The 20,790-nt window shown below is 36.5% G+C and overlaps 1 protein-coding gene across 1 annotated transcript in view; it reads right to left on the bottom strand.

The window, feature by feature from the left end:
- LOC110450259 (glycoprotein 3-alpha-L-fucosyltransferase A-like) overlaps positions 1–14,101 on the bottom strand; it is a 111,973-nt gene extending 97,872 nt beyond the window's left edge. The window contains exon 1 of the mRNA XM_021497707.1: positions 14,050–14,101. The gene's annotated coding sequence lies outside the window, so the exon portion shown is untranslated. The remainder of the gene's footprint in view (positions 1–14,049) is intronic.
- Positions 14,102–20,790: the final 6,689 nt, after the last annotated feature.

Raw genomic sequence — 20,790 nt, forward strand, 5'->3', positions numbered from 1 at the left:
AAATAATTACATTTAAAGAATCTCAGAGTTGAGTGTTTTCATGTACTAGTGAAGGTATTATATGAGATACTTTCTATAGATTTCACTGTGACATTTATTTAAGTTATTATTTAATGTACGAGTGTTACATTACTCTGCATTAGAGAGGGTATTATTAGATAATACTTTCGGCACAGAGTTGCCATAATTTATTGTTATGGTTATTTGAACATTTCTCTTAAAAACTATTTCTAATCATTGCGATACAATAATACTCTATTCGGCCAGTGTACTTTGATATTTTTAGACGCTACCATTTAGACAATTAATATAAATACTGGGACATCCTCTAGATTGTAATCGTTTATTGTAAATAGAGTAAACAGAGTGAGAGTTGAAATTCCATATTGTACCTCTGTAATAAATAATCTTATGATATTATCAGAATATATGTATTGCACTTGATTTGGGGCGTTGAGTTATTCTTTGACAATCTTGGCTAATACGACGATCTGTGATCAGCATTTCCCACGACATACAGTAGGCTTGAGTGTAACCCTCAAGTGGAGACGACAGACCAGATTCGTTTCAATATATACATATATATATAAAACAAGACCACAATTCAAATTAGATATGCTTCAAATATAGAGTATAACATATGAAATCACATTTTATGCAAAGTAAAAAATTAGAATTTTTAAAAGATATAATTCAATAGTGAACACTTGAATACCACAAAAGTGTTACAAAAGACAAGTTAAGACACTATCATAGCGTAATGTACATATTTGCTATTATTATATCTTCTGTTAAAATCTCGTAATCTGGTTGAGAAAGATGTGAACATTTTCAATGTTACTTGCTCGTTTTACAAAGATAAAGAAGACAGGGTGACATTCCAAAAAATATCACATGCGCCAAACGTATGCGTGCACGGTTGGTCCCAGTGCCAGGGTGTTATCAAATCACATTCATGGTTGGTTCATCCGACAACTGTTGAGATGAAGTCTTGGTTTATGTCAAATCAACACAAGGACCTTTAAAAATGGTGAAGTGGTGAAACACCTAAACATGACACTCGGTATAATAAAATAAAAATCACATTCATGAGAGGGCGATATTGCATATTTTCACCCCTCGGAAACATTGTTAACCGAGGCGAAGCCGAGGTCAACAATGCTTCCTTGGGGTGAAAATATGCATAATTATACCTTCTGTTAAAATCTCGTAATCTGATTGGTTGACAAAGATGTGAACATTTTCAATGTTACTTGCTCGTTTTACAAAGATAAAGAAGACAGGGTGACATTCCAAAAAATATCACATGCGCCAAACGTAAGCGTGCACGGTTTGTCCCAGTGCCAGGGTGTTATTCCAAAAATTGTTACATGCGCCAAACGTATGCGTGCATGGTTCGTCCCAGTGCCAGGGTGTTATCAAATCACATTCATGGTTGGTTCATCCGACAACTGATGAGATGAAGTCTTGGTTTATGTCAAATCAACACAAGGACCTTTAAAAATGGTGAAGTGGTGAAACACCTAAACATGACACTCGGTATAATAAAATAAAAATCACATTCATGAGAGGGCGATATTGTAAATTTTCACCCCAAGCAAGCATTGTTTACCTCGGCTTCGCCTCGGTCAACAATGCTTTCCGAGGGGTGAAAATATACAATATCGCCCTCTCATGAATGTGATTTTTATTTTGAATATTTGACATATTTATATAATATCGCCCTCTCATGAATGTGATATTTATATAATTACAGGATATACATGTACACTAATATAGTGCGAATTAAAAAGAGACAATGAAGTCATAGACTGTAGTTAGATTCCAAAGGGGGACAACTCACACTATATGGTGTGTGCAGATAGCACATGAGCAGACCTTATTGTCCTATGTGCGAAGTTGCCCACGAAATGACTTATAGTTTTCAGCTAATCGAAGTTCATTTGGTAGGCTGTTCCACATCTGGGAAGCAGCAAAACGGAAAGATCTCTTACCATATGTGCAGTGTCCACCTTTGGGATCTTTACCAGGTTATCTTGTCTCAGATTGGAAAAAACTAGTTTCCTCTTAACAGGATTTGGAAAAATTGATGGAGAAATATCATTTAAAATTTTAAAAACCTCAGATGCCATATCTTTCATACGTTTTATATGTAAAAAATCAAATTTGAGTTTTCTTAGAATAACAATGACTGGGGAAACAATAATGTTCAATAAAACGAAGTGCTCGTTCCTGAACTTTTTCCATTTTCCTAGTATTTGTCCATGTACAAAAGTGCCAGGCAAGTGGACAATAGTGAAAATTTGATACAATAAAAGACTTAACAATGGTAATTTTTCCTGTCTTTGTAAGTTTGTTTCCCAGTCTTTTTAAAACAGCAAGTTGTTTAGCAGCATTTCTACAAAGGCGAGATATGTTTACATCAAATTTAAGAAGAAATTCAATATCCACACCTAAAAGTTTCACACTGTCTTCACAAATAATCTCCAGGCTTTCAATATCAAAAGATTTGATAGAGTTACTAGTCTTTTTGCCAAAACATATTGCCTGGAATTTCTCTGGATTGGCCTTCATACCATTAAAATCAAACCATTCTATAAAAACTTTGCTCTCTTTTTCTAAACAATCTTTCAAATATATATAATTGTCACAAATCTTAGAGAGCGTGTTGTCATCTGCGTAATTATATAATATACATTTGTCTACAAAGGTAAAAATATCATTCATAAAAATATTAAGAATTAGAGGTCCTACAATAAAACCCTGGGGGACCCCTTCTTTACATCAGTCCATTTGCTTGTCTCTGGCCCCAGTCTGACCTGCTGTTTTCTGCCACTCAGGTAGCTGCTGATGACGTCAATAGATGACCTACCCAGTCCAGATTACAAGGAATGTACAAAACAAAACAAGTGTACCATGCCGTACCTCGGCGTCAACACGGACAAAATTCAGACACGAGAGCGTGATAATTACACTATGGGTCGTCTCAAGATGAATAATATTCATCCAATTACTTTAGACTTGGATAGAAGGTCCGGCACATTTGACCCTAGCGACTCGGAGGAATCCAACCCGCGTCGCTCACTCGTCCGAACGTGTCGGAGCTGGCAGTGCTACTTGACTCACGGCCAACGAACTATGCTAGGATTGATGTCGTATGACAACCATCAGATCGTCGAGGGCTCATTTCCAAAAGTAATGTTTACATACGCTGATGGCGCTTGATATTAGTTTCTTCAGACATGGCGATCAGGGCTAACAGATCTAATCAAAATCTTATCTTTGAGACGTTCCCCGAGGAAAATAAAACGCGAGGAATGATTTAACAGTGTGTGATTGGTTAAGACGTTAATTATATTTTTATTGTCTCTCCATAGGTAAACTTCAGAATGTGGACACACAATACGATTATTTAACAAGTGTGTTTAATAAATCATTCCCCACTTTGGGAGAATCAGATAATTGTCATTTCAATGGGTAATATTCTTTATTTAGGAATCCAACGCTTATTCGAAGACGGCACTTTTCGAGTGTCTCGCTTACAAGCTTATTGTGGAATGCTCATCTTTATCCCATAATTTCTTTCTAAATATCAGTGTTTCTATTTATAGATAACTAGCTTTTTAGTAATACAATAAGTCAGACGCATGTCAAATACCATTACGCGTGAACAGAATATAGTTCCTAAACAAATAACGTAGATCTATGATATGTATTAAATATTTTACAAAAGTAACAATAACGCTTTCTTACAATAGCGGACTAAATTTCGTGTTTACAACATTAACATAGTTTTTCCTTCCGCTTCCGGCTTAGCACGTTAAGTCTGTCAGCAACCTAGGACGAGGACAGGGACATACATAGGAGACTAAGTAAAGCTATCCATGGGGAGCGAACATACAGTCTAAACACATAAATCTTCATCAGGGGAGGTTAGCACATGCTATAATGTACCAGGAAGTGTTTCCAGTATACTGTATGTTTTATTATAACTCATTTATATAACAGCGTATTTCACTGGACTATATTGATAACATGAAAAACGTCGTGTTTTTGTCACGCGCTCGAGTTTCCCGGGTTATAATTTACCTCGTTCGGAGACTCTCTAAAACTAAAATTGAGTTCGAGACATTACACCTGATTTCCAAGTGAATAAGGCAAACGACAACAATGGCCCGTGAGCCCTATTGTGTACCGGAAGTATTTCTCAATACAATATACTGTATTATGTTTCTGATGTGTGCCGGAAAGTTTTCACCGTACAAAATGTTATGTTCGTAATGAGTGCCAGAAATATTTTCCGGTACAATAAGGCATTAAACTGTTATTAGATGCGGTTCATAGGCAATATAAATGCCCACTGCATTACAGGAAATGACCGCGTTTTGCATTATGTACTGTATGAGTTACATGTATGTATAATGTAAGTTGCGTTACAGCCTTCTGAATGCTATATACATGTAGTTCTGAGTTATTGAAACACAGTGAGTCGGGAAAACCGAAACGTTAAACTCATGAGGCCTTGAAACAGTCGATTTTTAAAATGAATGAACCTGTGAGTTTCTGTGATTTTATTAGTGAAAAAATAATCGCCGAACACATCCGCCTTTGTTGGGGGAATTACAACTTGATTGGATTACGTCATTTATTGACAAAATTGGAGAAGTGTAGTATCTAATTCCCGTTCCTTGGTAATTAATCCCGGTAATTTTTGCTTCAAACTTGACGCCATATTTGTCGCTGAGGAAAAAACGTTACCAGAGCAAGAGGCTGTAAGCAGGGAATTTACATGTTCAAAAATAAAATGTTAAAACTCAGTGTTACACTGAATATTTAACAACACAATGATGCCCACATGCAGTTCCTTTTATTGACTTTTATTGTTAAAATAAAACAATAAATACAATTGACGCCAAGTTACCTATTAAAAAATGCGAATGAACTGCATGTTCGTTTACATAATTATAAATCTAATATTGTCATAAATCCCTGGCGCGGCCCCCATAAGGGACAATGGTACGGGAGGACAGGAGGAGATAGGACGCCCGCCAGCACGCGGTCGTAATTACAACGAAGCTCATGTCGCTTCAGCAACGAACACCAATCAACGTTCGATTTAATTGTAAATTCGAATTTCATTCGAATAACTTCATCGAAATCGTAAATCAAGCTTTCTCTATAATTTAAGGTTAATGTACCAGATTTTTATCATGAGGAGGAACAATTAAATCTCAAGTGAGGAAATAAATGTGTGTTATTAATCAATGTGGGTATACGTATTCTTTTAAATTTGACGAATAGTTTTTCTGGATGCTTTATCAGCTATAAACGAATGTATCAACCAGATGGAGATGGATATACCGACGGGCCGTTATATAATGATGATGTTATACACTGCATTGTGTCGGCATTGAAACAGGAAACCGATTTATGTCCTTCGATTTTCTGGTGCAGAACACAGGGAAATCCTCTTGATTTATTGACATTGAACACAATAATATAGTATAGATATTAGTTGTGCTTGTCGCTTGATTTATTGACATTTAACACAATACTGCCAAACAAAACAGTTTATGAGTTTACGAATGTCAATTGTGGTTAGTGTAACAATACAAATGAAAGCTAACAACAGTGGGACTGACATGTTGAAAAACATATTAACGCGGTTAAACATTACGTAAGAGTAGTTAAACATCACGTCAGAGTGGTTGAACATCGCTTTATGGTGGTTAAATACATTGGAGTGGTTAAACGTCACGTTATTGTGGTTAAACGTCACGTTATTGTGATTAAACATCACGTCAGATTGGTTAAACATCACGTTAGAGTGGTTGAACATCGCTTTATTGTGGTTAAATACATTGGAATGGTTAAACATCATGTTAGAGCAGTTAAACGTCACGTCAGATTGGTTAAACATCACGTCAGATAGGTTAAACATCACGTTAGAGTGGTTAAACACCACGTTATGGTTGTTAAAGATCACGTCAGATAGGTCAAACGTCAGAGTGGTAAAACATCACGTTAAAGTGGTTAAACATCACGTTATTGTGGTAAAATACATTGGAGTGGTAAACATCCCGTCAGAGAGGTTGAACATCTTGTCAGAGGGGTAAAACATCACGCCAGAGCGGTTAAACATCACGTTATTGTGGTAAAATACATTGGTGTGGTAAACATCCCGTTAGAGAGGTTGAACATCTTGTCAGAGGGGTAACACATCACGCCAGAGTGGTTAAACATCACGTCAGAGAGGTTAAACATATGTTAGAGTGGTTAAACATCACGTCAGAGTGGTGAAACATCACGTCAAAGTGGTTAAACATCACGTCAGAGTGATGAAACATCACGTTATGGCGGTGAAATACACTGGAATGGTTAAACATCGCGTCAGAGAGGTTAAACATCACGTCAGAGAGGTTAAACATCATGTTAGAGTGGTTAAACATCGCGTCAGAGTGGTTAAACATCACGTCAGAGAGGTTAAACATCATGTTAGAGTGGTAAAACATCACGTCAGAGTGGTGAAACATCACGCTATGGTTGTTAAACATAACGTTATGGTGGTTAAATATATTGGAATGGTTTAACATCACGCTAGAGTGATTTAGCATCGCGTCAGGGAGGTAAAACATCACATTAGAGTGGTTAAATGCATTGGAATGGTTTAACTTCACGTTAGAGTGGTTTAACATCACGTTAGAGTGGTTAAATACATTGGAGAGGTTAAACATCACGTCAGAGTGGTTAAATACATTGAAGATGTTTAACACCACGAGTTGTCAAACATCACGTTCTTGTGGTTAAACATCACGTTCTTGTGGTTAAACATCACGTTCTTGTGGTTAAACATCACGTCCAGGCATTAATTCAGTTGTTTTTTAATCAATGAGTCACATGTGTCCATTTTTCTGTACTTCAGGAAACGGCTACCTATTTCACTACTGTGAAGTTTTTCAAGAACGATAACTCTTACATGCAATTACTATGTGTATATGGTTTTAACATAAAATGTAAATTTTTTATCGTTTATAGATAATTAATTTTACACAATTTCAGCATTTATGAAATTACTATACATTAATGCAATACTGATCTATGTCAGTATCATTTTTGGTTTGACCTTATTTTGCAAAAAATTGAGAGTTTTTTTTTTTTTCAAAATTCACTCCTTTTTACATAAATTTCCATTTAAAATCCTTAAAATTCTGACAACCTACTTTTTTTGTGGCAGAAAATTTTCTTTACTTCAAAGCAATATAACTACAAATTCTGAAGAAATTCTACAGAGAAATGGCGACACAATCCTATTACCTTAAACACCACAGGTAAGAGAAGTTAACACGTGAACACCACACGTTACAGCAGTTTGTGTAACACTATAACATTAGAGTGGTTTAACGGGGTTATGTTATGCCAGATATACAGTAGATATACAGTACAATAGACCTTTTTTAAGGTTAAACTAGGTCCGCCTTAATCAATAGTAGTGGACAGTAACACTTAATCGTCCAATGACGGTGATCGACCTTGATTCTGTTTATTAATTATTTCTATCGGGATAATTTGGCACCATAAATACCATAATGCGGCGTTCACACAATGCCGATTATGGCTCCCGTTTGAGATCAGACAGCGTTACGACACGAAAAGCGAAAAAGTCGGATTACTATCCTCAATGATCTGGAATGTCCTATCATTGTCTGAACGCAGTCGTAAACGTTCGTAACAGAGTCCTACGGATCGGGATGGTCCGGAGATTACTATCAAGCACTCCCGACAGTTAGGCGCGTCCCGTAACATTCGGGAAACTCAGCCGATTTTGTCTAGTCAGATTACAATCGTGCCTATGTCGTGACAGATTCTGCTGTATCGGATCAAAATCGTAACAATATCCTGTGTCGTCTGGACGGTGTCTTGACGGTGTCGTGTGGATCGGGACGCTGTCGTGATGAACGGGCAAGATTTGGAAAAATTGTTCATTGCCGTTTCTAGCCGATTAAGTCCAGATTGCGTCCAGATCTTGCCGAATGCGTCGGTTCACCGTCCGATCTCTGTCTGATCTCTGTCGGATCGCGTTCGGGAGAATCGGGACACTGTCGGGACAGATTCGGTCGTGTTTTACCATGCGGAGTTACAAATCGGATCAGATTCGGATTGAGAACGGGAGAATCGGGACGAATTCGGCTGGAAACGGCTGAATCGGGACGCTTCCTGAACAATATCTGATTGTGTTGTAATTAAATAAATGTTTTCACAAATTTGTGAGTTTCCCGCCACGAATCACACGATCTTGATCCGACTTTTGACAAATTTTAATCGGGAGTGGTCCTATCACGAACGGCAGAAAAAATCCTGAATGTGTGACTGAGGCTTTAAGCCGAGTTAGGCATCACAAGAAACAGTAACTAATAGGCTTAATGCATACATATCTATACCTACAGGTAAGTGTTAACTGGTGTACGGCGAGGGTCGGGTGAGAGAAACACATGTAATATCCGTATAGATATTAGTTGTGCTTGTCGCTGCATACTTTATAGAACACGCACGCGAGCATCCCAATGTACTGGACTTGTTATACAAGGTATAACGTCATGAAATCACAGGGATCATACGATATGTTTTTGGAAACTTATATTATATCAACGGAAGCTCATCGATATTAACAATGCTTAACCCAGTAGCTATATATAGGTTTCCGAAAGTAATAGAGCGTGATCAGCACGGTGTTAGACAGAAGTAATATAATACCACGTGGTAAAGCATTGTATGTGACAGGAGTCACGTGATACAACGTGTTTATCGGCACCAAACTAGTGTAGTAAAAGCTTTGTTGATCACATGTCTTTCTCAAGGTAAAAAATGTCCAATTCCACGTCGACATATGTCCGGTAGATAACACGCTATGATAATACTAGAACCCTATATCTCCACGACGGTACAACCGGTGGTATAGAATGGATTGCAAATCACCTCGTTACCAATCGATATTTATATTATTAGCCGCAGATAACACATAATGCACTGTTCAATGATATTTCTTAACAAATGACCTCCCTTTTCCGATTCGACAGAATATAGTTTTTGGATATGTTTTGTTTTCAGTTCTTCCTGATACCTCGATCAGTAGCAAAACCAATATGAACTTTGAGGGAAATATGACAGGCATTGAGCAGCTATTGACAAACATTTAAAATGAGTTATTTTACACTAATATCATTGTAATTTAAAGGGGTGCTGGAGTTATTGCCCTTATCTTAATCACATAGTTTATTTCTCAATTAGAACTCCGTCGTTTTGCAACTTCTTTTAACAATGTACGAATATAAATTGCTCAAAGAAATGTGCAATCTTTAAAATCCAAATGTTTTTTTTTATCTTAAAATTGTTTCCATAGATTGTAAATGATTTACTTTACAGTAATGTATAGTCTGTGAATTTTTCTCTCATAATTTTATAGTTTTATTGATCATGATGCGATTTTGGAAGAGTATATTTTGTAAGCCAATATCATGTGTTGAGATAAGGCATTTTTATCTGTATATTATTCTTGTTTTTACTCTGTATGTCGTTAGCATGTTTGGCTGGACAACTTACTGGTGTGACAATATTATATTGTACTGATTGATAGGCTAATGTCTATTTTTAAGCAAAGTGCATGCCTAGTGTGGCACTATAATCAACTAAACATTGATCGAATTTTGGATTAAACGGGGAGATAATGATGCGTAGTGAGTATAATAATGAGGTGTATATTTTAGTCAGATGTGTAAAATACATGTTTATCACATAAGTGACCCATTTTACTTAGTCGTATGGCCATTTGTCGTACGGCCATGTCATAAATATGATATTTAGCATGTGTAATAAAACCAAAAGGTGCTGTGTAGCATAAAAAGCATAGGAATACAAACTGTATATTGTTACGCCACTAAAGGTACCACTTTTATTTTATGACACATTTACTGTTGTTTTCAATCAATTTAAAATGTTTAATTATTGTTATTATTTGTATTGCATTTAAAATTGTTCATTATTTAAAAAAAGGAGAAGAGAAAAACTATCTGTAACTACTTTGCACTGCGCGGAACGACAATTCTATGATCGGAGTACTTCGGCTTTAACTATATAATGTCAGCTGAGTACACATAATTGTGTTTGAAGCTTTGTGAATGTTATGTGATCAAAATAATCTTTCACGAGAATAGTCAGATTTACATTACATTACAGCAGGTGCACTACTTACGTAATACTTTATTATTTGACCTACAGTACACAAACTTACCGGATCATACAGCGAGACACACAATAACATCAATATGGGGCGGGGCGTCATTGTTAAACATATTGCATTTTCAATATTGCTTTTGTGTAGGCGACAAAACGAGTTTTGAAAAAGATGGAATGATATTTCATTCCCATGACCAGTATATTGGGTTTGTTAAAATCGGATATATGAAAATCGAAATGTGCAAAAATTATGTTGGGTTGACATTTCTATTTTTGGATATGTTATACGTAAAACAATCTTTCAGTTTGACGCACTTACCGTGCCCTAAATGAATGAATGACGTAGAAATGTTATAAGGCCTGTTTTACCGACAGGTTGTTCCTTGCTTCGGTGACGAGAACTACTGAGGAGTTTATTTTACCTGAACTTTAACAAATTCTCTTTAACGATCGTACTGTGAGTTTTCCACCTCAATTAACTATGGCTGCCATGTCAACCATCGTAAATCGGTACGTGGTACACCAACTTACACACTCCACATCCAACAGTTTAAATCAATGTTCTCTTGAAATAATTCAACACATTGTAACCGTAAGGTGATGGAATATCAGGCCCTGGATCAATTTGAATCAGTGATTGGTAAAATATACCTCGAGGTAATTTTTGCAATTTTAGAAAAAACGTAACCGTCCAAAAGAAAACTCTCGACCATTATTGTCAATCTATCTTTATAGTGACATTGTGTATATTAATGACAAAGCATCAGTTTGTTTAGAATGTTTTAACGACCAAATTGCATGCAGACCTAGGCAATTAACTTAGGCGCCCATTCTTTTTCAGACGGTATTGTGCTTTGTGTCGTGATATCCATGGTATTTCGTGAATTAAAACAAAATAAAGCCTAATTGACTATTGGACAATCAGCATGTAATAAAAACTAGAAAGAAAATATCGAAGACAAGAACTAGAACCGTTTTTTTTACAATAAACAAAGATCATACCGACCAAACTACAACTGTTGTAGTGTATACTTATACACCATTAATGTAAACAAGGATCATACCGACACTACACACTACAACTGTTGTAGTGTATACTTATACACCATTAATGTAAACAAGGATCGTACCGACACTACACACTACAACTGTTGTAGTGTATACTTATACACCATTAATGTAAACAAGGATCGTACCGACACTACAAACTACAACTGTTGTAGTGTATACTTATACACCATTAATGTAAACAAGGATCATACCGACACTACAAACTACAACTGTTGTAGTGTATACTTATACACCATTAATGTAAACAAGGATCGTACCGACACTACAAACTACAACTGTTGTAGTGTATACTTATACACCATTAATGTAAACAAGGATCGTACCGACACTACAAACTACAACTGTTGTAGTGTATACTTATACACCATTAATGTAAACAAGGATCGTACCGACACTACAAACTACAACTGTTGTAGTGTATACTTATACACCATTAATGTAAACAAGGATCGTACCGACACTACAAACTACAACTGTTGTAGTGTATACTTATACACCATTAATGTAAACAAGGATCGTACCGACACTACAAACTACAACTGTTGTAGTGTATACTTATACACCATTAATGTAAACAAGGATCGTACCGACACTACAAACTACAACTGTTGTAGTGTATACTTATACACCATTAATGTAAACAAGGATCGTACCGACACTACAAACTACAACTGTTGTAGTGTATACTTATACACCATTAATGTAAACAAGGATCGTACCGACACTACAAACTACAACTGTTGTAGTGTATACTTATACACCATTAATGTAAACAAGGATCGTACCGACACTACAAACTACAACTGTTGTAGTGTATACTTATACACCATTAATGTAAACAAGGATCGTACCGACACTACAAACTACAACTGTTGTAGTGTATACTTATACACCATTAATGTAAACAAGGATCGTACCGACACTACAAACTACAACTGTTGTAGTGTATACTTATACACCATTAATGTAAACAAGGATCGTACCGACACTACAAACTACAACTGTTGTAGTGTATACTTATACACCATTAATGTAAACAAGGATCGTACCGACACTACAAACTACAACTGTTGTAGTGTATACTTATACACCATTAATGTAAACAAGGATCGTACCGACACTACAAACTACAACTGTTGTAGTGTATACTTATACACCATTAATGTAAACAAGGATCGTACCGACACTACAAACTACAACTGTTGTAGTGTATACTTATACACCATTAATGTAAACAAGGATCGTACCGACACTACAAACTACAACTGTTGTAGTGTATACTTATACACCATTAATGTAAACAAGGATCGTACCGACACTACAAACTACAACTGTTGTAGTGTATACTTATACACCATTAATGTAAACAAGGATCGTACCGACACTACAAACTACAACTGTTGTAGTGTATACTTATACACCATTAATGTAAACAAGGATCGTACCGACACTACAAACTACAACTGTTGTAGTGTATACTTATACACCATTAATGTAAACAAGGATCGTACCGACACTACAAACTACAACTGTTGTAGTGTATACTTATACACCATTAATGTAAACAAGGATCGTACCGACACTACAAACTACAACTGTTGTAGTGTATACTTATACACCATTAATGTAAACAAGGATCATACCGACACTACAAACTACAACTGTTGTAGTGTATACTTATACACCATTAATACAAACAAGGATCGTACCGACACTACAAACTACAACTGTTGTAGTGTATACTTATACACCATTAATGTAAACAAGGATTGTACCGACACTACAAACTACAACTGTTGTAGTGGATACTTATACACCATTAATGTAAACAAGGATCAGACCGACACTACAAACTACAACTGTTGTAGTGGATACTTATACACCATTAATGTAAACAAGGATTGTACCGACACCACAAACTACAACTGTTGTAGTGTATACTTATACAACATTAATGTAAACAAGGATCGTACCGACACTACAAAATACAACTGTTGTAGTGTATACTTATACACCATTGATGTAAACAAGGATCGTACCGACACTACAAACTACAACTGTTGTATTGTATACTTAAACATTATGAATGCAGACCTCTAAACTAAAGCGATGTGTCATTTTGTTAAATGTTTGGTTGTCATTTCAAATGCGTTGTGTCCTCGCGTGATGTCCGTGATTGACCTTGTTGAAATCCTAACATGTTTGTATTAATTTTTTATGCCGTACATTATTCTCCCTGAAAGCATCTATCTCCAAAGTAGTCTTATCACTACTCTAACGGGTACTACGGTGTTCATTATAGGTTCCTCACTCAGCACTTCTTTGGTTAAGTAGTTACAAATGTGTAAGTGTGAATTATATTCAAGTATTAAGATTCGTTTGATTGTATGGTTTATATCGTTATGAAATGGTTACATTGAAGATATAAGTGTTAAGCTTCAGAGCAAATTGTAAATATGCCTTAAAATATACTATTTTTCCCGTCAAAAATTGTTCGCATGTCATCTGGTAAATAATTTTCACAAGTATAAAATTTAGGAAATGTTTTATTCTCCAACCGGAACCCTCTCCAAGGTACCATTAACTAGCTGTTGAATGATGACAAGGCTTTCTGCCATGTTCAATGTGTGAATCAACCCTTGGCCTCTTAGGTCCAGCACGTGACCCTCATTAACGTCCACACGTGTGTTGACAATGACAAGGGTAGTATTACACATGTTGATAATCAGTAAACTATATTAGACTTACCTGGTCGGTCCACGAGGTGCCTAAGTACCGGTAGTTGGTCAGTCCAGCACCAGGACATACTTCGTGTGGATAACAGTCACTCCATCTAACACACATCTAGTGTTATCTGTATACACAAACACGCAATCATAAACAGTCGGAAGTCACGTGAAGTCACGTGTAAACATCTCTTTTAAATCCTGTCAGATTGACGTTGACAATGCTGTATGTTATTAGAGCTGTCATGGTGCGTGCATGTACCTGGTGGATGGGCCTGCAGCAGCGGTACCAATGTCACGTGCCAGATAAGAATCACGCTTACCTGCCGTATTACATATCATGGTTAGTGATATCCACACGTGTAGAGACACTCACGTGACCACCACACCTGTATCATTACTTATATAATAAAAACGTCGTTTTCTCCCGAAAGTTGTTGTGTACCCGTGTGTCTCCAACCATCAATCAACTACTCCACCTCCGGTCATGCTGGATATTGGGAGTATGTGGTCTGGTTCCACTCAACTATCGCCACAACACTGATTCCTTCACCTGACAAAGCCAGTTTATGACAGTGAGAGGCCGACCAATATGCATGGTTGTATTTTTCTCCAGTCGAGGACAGCACGAGACGTGAACGATGCGTGTATTACTCGGAGAGTTCAGAACAATGGTCCGCGAGTCTCCGTTCAGCGCTATTCTCAAATAACGGCAGCATCGTGCGTATCATTGACTGGCAACGATCGATGAATGGTAATGGTACGACAAAGAAGGGGATTCCCCACATGTAAGTGTCAGTATCCCCTCCCATCTTCTCTAGGTATTAGATAACGCGCGCCATCTAGCAAATATAAACTTTCGCTGCTGGATATAGAGCGCATACTATCGCAAGCGCCTCAAGCAACTATTAGAATTGTGTGGTACAGTGATCATTCGATTTTATCAGCAAAGTCCAAATGAATAAATTGTTTTTGTTGATTTTTGTAAAGAATTTCCGTTTAAATATAGCGGTAGAGTATATAACCCAGCCGGTGAACAATCCTTCGATATCGAGTGTGCCTTGAGGTCTGAACACAACTCTCTCATTTACTGCAATATATATATATATATATAGTATTCCCTGATTGCTGAACACAACCATCAGATACTGAAGTGGGGTGTTCTAAGATTAATACTGCAACTCTTCCTCCAAGACTGGAAGATCGCTTTCAGGTTGATGTGTCCTGTGGTATTATTTTCCTACTCAATTACAAATATAGCTACGTTCTTTGTTGATGTATTAATATTAAAGTTGAATTGATAATTCTTGACCACCGGTTCTCCTGATACCGTTCACTTTCAACATTGGACTGTCCAGAGTACAGTAACATTGTCTGCGATAATGCTGATGGTTTGATTCATGAAGTATTGTAACAGCTAAAGAATTTGAGGGAAAAAACTGCCACACTGGTAAGATAGCTGTTCCAGTGATGCGGTATAACCCGAGGACACGCTCAATAGTTCAGCAACGTCGAGCGTGGAATATTTCGGATGCTGATGATACTTCGAAGTTCAATTATTTATGTCAATACAGACCCATGTGTGTCTGCTGAAGCATTGCTACACATGGGGTCTGGATAAACTTTAAGCTCTAAATATTGAAAATTAACGTAATTAAGGTTTTTTATGCAAATTCCCTTCCGCTTCAAAAGACGTTTGGACCAGTTTTGTTTGCCAACACTTTGGGCCCTAGCAGGACTGATGAGTCCTCGAAGGATATAACAGAAATGTAATGCAATATACTCGATTTTTGGCATACTGTATCTGTATACTGTACAAAATATTTGAAGCCGCAATCACCAGTGTGTGTGTGTGTTACTAAGGCACTGTAGTCTAGTGGTAGGACGCTGGCTCGTTACCCGGAGGGTTGCGGGTTCGAGTCACGTAGCGGCACTGTGTGGTATATTTGAGCAAGATACTTTAATCCGCTTGTTGCAGTCTACTCAGCTGTACATGGTTGGGCAGTGCTAGAATTGTTGAATGCTAGCTGCTGTGAGCGCCGAAATGGCAGTACCGGTTGTATGCTCCCCATGGAGTTGAGAAAGATATTGACAGGTTGCAAAGGCCATATGTAACCACGGATAATAAGTTGTGAACCGCTTTGAGACGGCCTACGTGTTGATAAAGCGGTATTTTCAAGCACACAGTATTATTCATCGACCGATATTTATGAGGTGTTGCCTCTCACGACTCTTCAATCGTGACATCATGTTTTCCCTTTTTCTTGGTATGATCTTCAAACTGGCTAGTTCTAAAATAGTCCAGCACACTTCTATTTGCTACCGAAAGTTCATCCCGTGTTCACTTACACAGAGCAATGTATTACTGGTTTCTACGCTCAACTCATTAATACACAATACTTCCCCCGAGTATGTTATTCCTTGTTCTGGCACATTACTCTCCGATACCGAAACTTTGTAATTTCCGAATTCACCAAGTTCCTGACTGGCTGCTTCAGGGACCATTTTTGTCCAAAGAAAGAGGTCTAACAGTAGATGTTTTCACCAAATTTCAGAGTTTTCTGTACGTATAAAATCATATGAAGTCGATCTTACTGATTTGTTCACGCTTCAGACACCTTTGATTTTAATAACATTTTACAAGAATCTGATAAAGACCCCGTTAGACCTTGAGTATACTTTATACTGACAAGACTTCGTTCCCTTATTAACAAAGATGTTATACCAGAAAGAAGTGGTGAACCTCTGAATGCTTATACCTCCAGTGTTTTTCATGGTACGATGCTTTTATTAAACACAATCAACCTCCGTGACTTTTCTGGCTAAGACTGTCCTTATTGAAGAGAACATTTATCATTTAGACATTTGCACTACACAAAGTTTCCCGTACCGTAGACAACGAGAGGAGTATTACATTAGACTCCTTGGCACAGATCAAATGACCGTATGGTCTCTGTAAGAATTTGTCCATGATACAGTCTTACTAATGTAATGACTGTTTACCCCCTCAAGACAATGGCAAACCAATTATAGTCTGTTTCATATCTACTTACCCCTCAGGTACCTGTATGCAAGTTACCTGTCTGACTTGTAGCTTTTCTGAATATGCGATATGTTAGGTGTTTTGTGGATATATATTTTATCAGTTTTAATAATTTGTTGGGGGTATGAAACTGATAAAATAGGATAATAAACAAGCACTTAATTGTCTGTTTATCATACATACATGATGTACAATACAGATATAACAATAACTAAAAAGTAAGAATTTACAGACAAATATATCAATATACTTATATACATTACATTTCATTTGCAGTACACTTTTTAAGCCACCAAAAACAAGACAAGCTAAAATATGTACTTAATTAAGAGCTATGGCTGAAAACTGCTCATATTTCCCCCAGGTTGGCATTAAAGAATACGAGGTAAAATTCAATGAGTAAATAATTTCTAGTAGCGAAATTGCATGGAATAGATATCAAACCAACTGATGATCAATTTTTGAACTGCTGAGATAATAGGTATTGTTAATATAATACTGTAAATATAGTCATATTCACTATATCTATGAAAGTGATGGGGATCCCTAGACTTAAAATAATTACTTTAATCACTTTCCTATCCGAGGACCAACTTTTGAACACATTTTTAGCTCACCTGGCACGCCCCAGACTTTCTTAGTCCTATCATGGAATATAAACGGTGGACTTGACAATCAGTTAAAGTCAAAAAGTTCTTTTTATATTTTTTTAATTATATCAAGACATAATTATGACTTGATTTTTCTATCTAATTGATGGATATCCAACGGTTATTCTTTATCAATTGAAGGTTTTTCAGGTTAAATTTACCCTAGATTACTAGGTATCAGATCTCAAGGTGGTGGGATTGTTATTCTAATTAAAAACGTGTTTGTAAATTATATATCTATAATTTAATCTATATATGATTCAATCATATGGTTAAAGGTATCTAAAACCCTTATTGATAATCACACTGATTTATATATAGCATGTCTGTACATGCCGCCTTCTAGTTTCTGTATATAATAACATATACAACTTTGACCTTTTCTTTGAACTTGAAAATGGTATTGTAAATTATAGTTCCCTCGGGGACATTATGATGGTTGGGGATTTTAATGCACTGTAGTCGTACAGACAGTTTACCTGATTCTATCCAGAATGATGTAATTCATTCCAGTATTAAAAATCGCCTCTCTAATATAATTAATTATGAACCTGATGACGGTATAAAAATCAGACATAATCCAGATGTAGTAATTAACACTTTTGGTAATTCGCCTGATTCAGCTATGTTAATCATGTTATGTGCGTATATGTAACGGAGGAGACCAACACGGATACATTGTACTCTAATGATTTTACATACTATGGTCATAATGGTACGAGTACTGTAGATTACTGTATAATTACAGATTCATTATTAAATATTCTGGAACAATTTATAATTTCAAATTTTAATGTATTTTCTGACCATGCATATTCAGTTAGAATGTCGGATTCATCCTACTGTTGCACGTGATGTTACAGAAAGTGGTGAGCGTAAACCATTATACAAATGGAATGATGAATTTATGGATTGTTTTCTAAATGTGTTGTCTGACAATAATGATAACCTATGTGATGCTGTAACTGTCCCTGGTGTTGTTACTCAGTGTGATATTAACAATAGTGTGAGTGGTTTACTGAAATACTGTTGAAATCTACGGAACCTTTCCTTGTAAAATTAACTAAATGTTGTGATGCTAACCATAATTATACATGCCGAGACGGGTTAATCAACTATAATACTGACAAACCATGGTTTGATAAGGAATTGAAAACTTTGTACAGCTTGTACAAATCAGCTCTGTATAACTTCAATAAAGAAAAAAAATGTATTTAATCTTATTCTGCTTGTGGGGAAGAAAAGGAACTATAAGTTATAAGAATATATGAAAAAAAGAATCTTCTTAATGTGTGAAGGCGACATGCTTGAATATACCAGATAAAATAATCCCTATGAATTTTACAGAAAATTCACTGCAACTAAGTCTAAAAAACCAGATATTGAATTGAAAAGTAAGGTTCAGCCATATATTGATCACTGGCGACTTCAATTACAAAGAAATAAGGTGGATCCTTCCTTCAACCTCAGTTTCGGAACATCACCCTGATACCTGCTTTTTGGAAAAGACTAAAGATGTATTTCTACACCAGCATGTTCACTTCCCAACAGGATACAGGGAAGGACAGACAGCTAACTGTCTGGACCTAGTATTCCCTAACGAGGAGGGTATGGTCGAAAATGTTGTACATAAGCCAGGGTTCGGTCTTAGTGACCACTTGTTGTCGACTTTTAACTTAAATTTGTATATTGACACACAAAATAACATCATGGTGAAAAGAAACTTCTTCAAAGGTAACTACAACGCAATTCGTGGAAAACTATTGAATAATGATTGGCACTCACTACTAGATGGGATGACAACGGAAGAATCGTGGAAGACCTTTGCTGAAATCTTATCATCATTGGTAGTGGAAAATATACCAGTGAACAAGGTCAATCACGATAAACTGAAGGAATCAACCCCTCGATATATGAAAGCAAGAGAGGATACAAAAAAGAAACAGAAAAATGGTATAAATACCAACACTGTAAAACTGAGAATTGGGAGAATTACAAAAGATCAAGAAATCAAGCAACATCTTCGATCAGGTCCTCAAAATACCATTTTACAAATATACAAAAGTGGACCCAAGAAAAAGGTGGATAATTATCGGCCTATTAGCCTTACATCTGTCCCTCGTAAAATCCTACAACGTATCATCAAGGATTAAATAACACAACACATGGAAAACAATCGGCTATTTACCAACTGTCAACATGGATTCATTAAGGGAAAATCTTGTGTGACACAGCTAATTGAGGTAGTCAACTACATTTCAGAAGAATTGGATAAAGGCAATACTGTTGACGTTTTTATCTTGACCTCAGCAAAGCGTTCGACAGAGTCCCTCACAAACGGCTTCTTCTCAAATTAGACCTATATGGCATCAAAGCGAAAGTGTTAGACTGGATCCAAAGTTTTCTCTCTGGCATGGAACAACGTGTCTGTGTGAATGGCGAATTCTCTAACTCGCGTGACGTCACAAGCGGCGTCCCTCAGGGGAGCGTTCTCGGGCAAATACTATTTTTAATATTTATCAACGACATGCCAGAAGTAGTACAATCATTGCTACTAATGTTCGCTGATGATGCCAAGATAATAAAAGGTTCAAGTTCCACCAATGCCACTCAAAAATTCCAAAATGACGTAAACAAAATCTGTAAATGAACAGAGACCTGGAAGATGCAGATGAATACAAAAAATTGCAAGCAAATGTGTATTGGGTACTCAAAAGATAATGTGTATTGGGTACTCAAAAGATAATGTGTATTGGGTACTCAAAAGATAATGAAAATAATTACACCACACTGCAACATGGTAATAATGAGTCCATCACCAAAGTTGCCTCTGAAAAAGGCATTGGGTGTCATATTCGACAACAAATTAAAGTTCAGCCAACATGTGTATAAATGCGTCTCCAAAGCCAACAGTATAACAGGTCTGATCTTCAAAGCAATCACCTTCATCGACAAGGATATGCTCCTAAGTGTGTATCAATCTCTCATTAGGCCACATTTGGAATATGATTCATGTGTATGGAATCCACTATTAACAAAAGATCAAATAGTAATTGAAAATGTCAAGAGA

Source organism: Mizuhopecten yessoensis, unplaced genomic scaffold (genome assembly GCF_002113885.1).
Source record: "Mizuhopecten yessoensis strain PY_sf001 unplaced genomic scaffold, ASM211388v2 scaffold5141, whole genome shotgun sequence".
Lineage (NCBI taxonomy): Eukaryota > Metazoa > Mollusca > Bivalvia > Pectinida > Pectinidae > Mizuhopecten > Mizuhopecten yessoensis.